Raw genomic sequence first — 6,025 nt, forward strand, 5'->3', positions numbered from 1 at the left:
CAAATGTTGATGCTTCAAAAAGTGCTCTGATACTGTCACGAAGGACGGAATGTCCCAAAATTATGGAGGAAAGGGGACTATGGACTAAGTACGATAGTCACTACGGTGAGTAACTTTATTATTCAGGCACACCTCTTCACCAATCCATAGCATGGTGAAAGCAAGCCTCAGGTGTCAGAAGATTCACATCTACTCCTACTTCTCTCGAACATGCCTCGATCATCTCAGTCATACTTGCCACTTCTTTCGCAGGCTTGGCTTCTCCCTAAATTTCAAGGAGTCCCACTTGGCACCATCACAAAAGGTTCAGTTTATCGGAGCGGTTCTGGATTCTTCCTCAGGGAAAGCCTCTCCCACCGAATTGTGGGCTCAACATCTTTTACAGATGATCCAAAAGTTCAGAGTGCTAAATCTCTTCTGGCCTTCGACTTTCTAAGGTTGCTCGGCCTCATTGCATCCTGCATTTTCCTGGTGAATGATGGACTGTCTTCAGGTCCCAAACAAGGTCACACAGGATCTCATGTGGTGGGCCTTTTGGAAGAACGTGATGAAAGAAGAACCCTTTTGGCAACAATGGTCAGAGATGACAATTGTGACAGATGCCTCCCACACAGGGTGGGGCGCCCACATGAATGACCTTTCAATCAGCGGTCTTCAGTCCCTGTCGGAGTCCAAACTCCATATCAGTCTTTTACAGATGAGAGCAATCAGACTAACACTGATGGCTTTTATGCCTTCTGTGCAGGGGAAGACTGTCCTGATTATGACAGGCAATACCATGTGGCTACAGCAACAAGAGAGAGGGTGTATTGTCACTAACTCTGTGCAGGGAAGCAATGCAGCTCTAGTTTTGGGCACCAAGAGAAGGAATCTCTCTAGCTGGAGAAGAAAACATAGCAGCGGGCACTCTGAGCAGGCAGAGCACTATCTCCCACAAGTGTGAGTTGGCTCAGGAAGTCCTTCTAGAGATCTTCACCATTTGGGGAACCCCTGAAGTGGATCTGTTTAAATACAGTATCAACCAGTGGTGGCTGGTATATTTGTGGACCAGGCACCACCCGCATATTTCTATGTTACATTAAACATTTAAGTTTTGATTAAAAAACATATTTATTTCTTTCACTTGCAGTAGAGCATGTCCCTGCAGCGGCATAATCATTATGGACATTGCGCACACATGTTGTTCCGGACCGGCCGGGGTGTGGCGTGCCCTGTGCTTTTTGGGAGCTTGGGGGAGAGGGAACCCACAGCATGGCTGGCAGGGAAGCCGCCAGATTTTGTGCTACGCCAATGGGCACCACTGGGTCTGACAAAGGGGTAGTGTGCAGTGTGCGCCTTGAAGTCTGCCAATGAGGAGCAACTTGTGGGTGTTTTCAATTTAAAATAACGTTGTCGTGCCATGGATGTATGTGTGCAGCAATGATATTACATTGAAAGGTGGGTTTTTAAGTCCTCTGGCACCCAGTATTATGCTTATATATTAAAAGTTATGGTGGATCTTAGGCATATTGAAAAAGCCTTTCCCGGTATCATACTCCAGCAAAGATATCATTATCGGGTGCACTCCCCAGTCTTAAAGGCTTGTTTAACACATAAATGTCACAGAAAACGCGTACTTCGTTGTCCTTTGATCTATAGCTGTTTCATACACTGGCTGTAGCCTGCATTGGCGATTTTGGTTACCTTGTTACAAGTACTGCATCATGTTTTACATGTAGACCCCACGTCGAATCTGGAAAATGACATTCCCCACAATTGTGATTGTGGACAAATCATGCCTCCCTCTGTGCCTTGGTTCTTATATCTGGATGAAATGAGAGCGCCTGGAAACAGGGGTGCTAAACGCATCTGAAAAATCTGAAGGTCATTTGCCATCACTTCCCATGATGCCACTTTGGGGTGGGGTCAAATGACATCACTTCCTGTGATGTCATCAGGGGTCAAGGGTCATGGGATGTCACTTCTGATAATCCTGCAATTTTGGTGAAATGACATCCCTGTACATACTGCTTTGGGAGTGTATCAATGATGAGGAATATGTGGGAGGACACAATCCATCCGAAGAACAAATGACTTACCCCTGGCAATGTTCTTTCGACTGGATCTTCCTCCCACGTATTCCTCATCGCCCTACCATCCTTCCCCTTTATCCTGCCCAGAATTTCCAAAATTTGACACCTTCCTCTCTTTCAATGGCTGGGTCATTCCGTTAAAATGGCTTAGCATAGGGAGGAAAAAACTAGAACGGTGGCAACGGTCCATGCAAGCTTCTTATACCAGCGTCAACGTCACAGCCGTGGACAGGACAGAGGCCGTTGAGGGCTCGAAGACGCACGACACCCGATACTTTGAAAAATATTCCGTAGCTGCAAGCAGACTTACAAATATATCAACGATGAGGAATAACTGGGAGGAACATCCAGTCGAAATAACATTACTAGGGGTAAGTAATTTGTTCATATAATAGATACACAATTCTCCACAAGTCCAAGTCCAATTGACTGCAACTCTTGGTGCACTGTCAATTACAATTCTGCAGCTGATGTGCACATTATGGCAGCAATCCCTTTCACCATAGCTAATATGAATGGTACACACTGAGACTCGCTGTCGTTTGACTTGCTATACCTGCCTTTGAGGATGAGTCTGCAATGGAAGAGATGAGATTGGTCCTGCATAGCTGCCACAATGTCTCTGATTGCTTGAACAATACAGAAGACTAGGAGACTCCTGTGAATCTCCTGAGAGGGAAACTCCTGAGAAGGGGGAGAAGATACATCTACAGCAAACAGTTGGTCAGACTGTACAAGTGCTGTAGATATTCCTGCTTGTAGGGAAGTTTTAACATCAAAGGAATGCTAACTCTCATATAGTATACACATACAAAGGGACCGAGAGTAATGAACACAAATGCAAAGTCTGTCTGCTGAAAATACAAACTGTTAAAAGGTAATACAAACGAGAATAGTTTAATCAAACAAACATCATATAAATAAAGTATGCATACAAGTAAACATGATGAAAAAACTGGCAATATCTGACAAGCCGTTGCGTAAACTAACGTACACATGTATCGCAAAGCATTCATAAAAGCCTAACGAAACAAATTAACAACAAAGAATAAAGACACATGCTGTAAAGTTAGGAAAGCAAAGGTTCTGAGGTAATAAAGCAAAACAGAAATTCCAAACATTTGGAAAACAAATATTATGATGTGCCATTTATAATGCGCCTGTACACAAGTGTTTCTAGGCGCGACAAGACAAGGAGGGGAAAATAAGGGAGGACAGAATAACAATTTTATTAGGCTTGTGTCATTCAGATCGCGCAAATGCGGTGAAGATTATTCCTAATCCAGATTGAAAAGAGTGAATTAAAGTAACAGTCCGACCAATCTAATATTGGCATACTTGATTTCGAATTATTTTCCTCAATTTGAAGTTGTTGGCTGAAGAGGCTGCACAGTTAAGTGGGTCAGCCTTCTTCAGGACAAAAAGTTACATTCAGGACAGGAAAGTTTGTGGAACAATGTAGGTCTGTGTATCCTTCCTGCCAAAAAGAAAACTGATGTTTCTGTGACAACAACGTTGTTTAACGTGTTTCAAAATATTAAAGGTATTTTGTGAAAACAGAAAGTATACATTTGTTTAGCAAAGAGAGTTTCGAAAAAGATGCTACTGACAATTTGATTTGTCAATTTGAAATGTCAACAGAGAGGCTGTTCTAAAAAAGTGGACACAATATGAAAGAGCCCATCCACCAAGACATGATTAATACATGGCAAGGTTTGTTTTCTGATAATGTATAAAAAAAAGTCATGGAGAGAATTATCTTACAAACGACATCCTGCAATGATATATGAGAGTTTATTTATATAGCGCCTATACACAATGTGTTTCAAAGCGTTACAAGGCAAGGAAGGGAACAAGGGAAAATACAATGACATTCTTACAGGCCATGAATAGTAAGGATGTGAAATTAACTATCGTACTCGGCCTGACAACATTTCAGTTAGTGCAAGAGTTAAGACATAGATAAGGAATGGAGAGGGAGAGTGGGAAGGAAATGGAAACTGACAGGCGACTGCGTACTAAGCCTGACAACATTTCAGGTAGAGCCGCAGAAAACAAAAGGTGAGGGAGAGGGGTGCAGAAAGGGGGGGGGATCAAAACAAGAGACTATCATACTAGGCCTGATGACATTTCAGATAGTGCTGGGGGGGGACAAGTAAGGGGAGGGAGGAGGAGACAGACGAGGTTGCTAACATACTAGGATCAGGGATAATTCTGATAAAGTAGGTGCATAGAAGAAAGTAAGGGGAGAAGATAGGAAAAGGGAGAAAAGGAGAGGATGAGAGAACAGAGAGTAAGCAGTCAAAAAGAGTGGAGAAGCAAGAGGGGAGAGCAAATACAATTGCAGAAGTCAGTAGTAACACATAATGTTGCAAGCCTGGATACAAGATGAAGATGGGAACAGCATGATTCAGGGCCACCAAGAGAAAGGGTGACCCACTGTGAATCAATGAAGTCGATAAAATTCAAATCCAGTATTGTCCACAAGACGGTGATGGTGAAACCAGAATGTATCAGGGTAGAAGAATCAAGCTAAAACAGGCAACACCTGTGTGCGAGAAGGGGGGGCTCAGGGGTGGGGATGGCCTGTAGGACAGATGCAGTAAACACATGTTGGTGCATGCTTACCTGCTGTCTGAGCAGGGGTTCGGGCCCTGGATCCTCCTGGTCCGAACAGGTCCAAACAGGAATTGCCTTTTTCTTTGTCTGCCCTTCACTTTGGACGCCCGAGCTAGAGACGCCCGTTATCTAAGAGTTGAGAGCAGGAAGGAAGAGGCATGGCTAAGAAGGTGGTTAGTACTTAGGCCATGTGGCCAGGATCCACTTACACCTGCTGCCCATCTGCAAAGGAAAAGAGGCTGGAGGGCTCCTTAAGTAGGGAAAAAGAGCTGCAATCAGGAAGGCACCAGGTGGGTGGGGCTTGCTAAGTGGGGAAAGAGAGCTGCAACCAGGAAGCCACCAGGTGGGCGGGACTTAGGTGAGGTGACCAAGATCCACCTGCACCTGCTTCCCATCTGCAAAGGAAAAGAGGCTGGAGGGCTCCTTAAGTAGGGAAAAAGAGCAGCAACCAGGAAGCAGCAGGTGGGCAGAGCTTGCTAAGTGGGGAAAAAGAGCGGTAACCAGGGAGGCACCAGGTGGGCGGGACTTAAGCCAGGTGACCAAGATCCACTTGCACCTGCTCCCCATCTGCAAAGGAAAAGAGGCTGAAGGGATCCTTAAGTAGGGAAAAAGAGCAGCAACCAGGAAGGCACCAGGTGGGCTTGGCTTGCTAAGAGGGGAAAAAGAGCGCAAATCAGGAAGCCACCAGGTTGGCAGGGCTTAGGCCAGGTGACCAAGATCCACTTGTACTTGCTCCCCATCTGCAAAGGAAAAGAGGCTGGAGGGCTCCTTAAGTAGGGAAAAAGAGCGGCAACCAGGAAGGCACCAGGTGGGCGGGGCTTGCTAAGTGGGGAAAAAGAGCAACAACCAGGAAGGCACCAGGTAGGCCGGGCTTAAGCCAGGTGACCAAGATCCACTTGCACCTGCTCCCCATCTGCCCAATCAATCAGCAGAGATGGTTCATATCCCAAGGTTAAGCATAGTCTTAACATAAACACTATAAAAAATAGTTTATTTAGATGGCAATATAGCATTTATGTTTAAGAGATATTTTGTTCTTAAAGTTCAAAGAGAATGTCATGTCTGAACTATGGTAACTAAAAAGCACAGGTGTTTTTTCAGCATGGGGACTTCCTCTGCATTGATGCAGAGAAGGTTCAACCAGAATGCCACAGGCAAACAGGATGATTCGACAACACCCTTAGTTGCGGATAACACTGCTCTACTTGTAGTAGGATGGTAAGGAGGAAACTGATGGGACATGATGTGTGGAGACACAGCAGACAGTAGGAAGGCACAGAGATAGAGAATGTGAGCACGAAAAGAAGAGGGAAAATAGGATTCCAGGGAATACA

The sequence above is a fragment of the Ambystoma mexicanum genome, chromosome 6q (assembly GCF_040938575.1).
Source record: "Ambystoma mexicanum isolate Mex_15411 chromosome 6q, UKY_AmexF1_1, whole genome shotgun sequence".
Taxonomy (NCBI): domain Eukaryota; kingdom Metazoa; phylum Chordata; class Amphibia; order Caudata; family Ambystomatidae; genus Ambystoma; species Ambystoma mexicanum.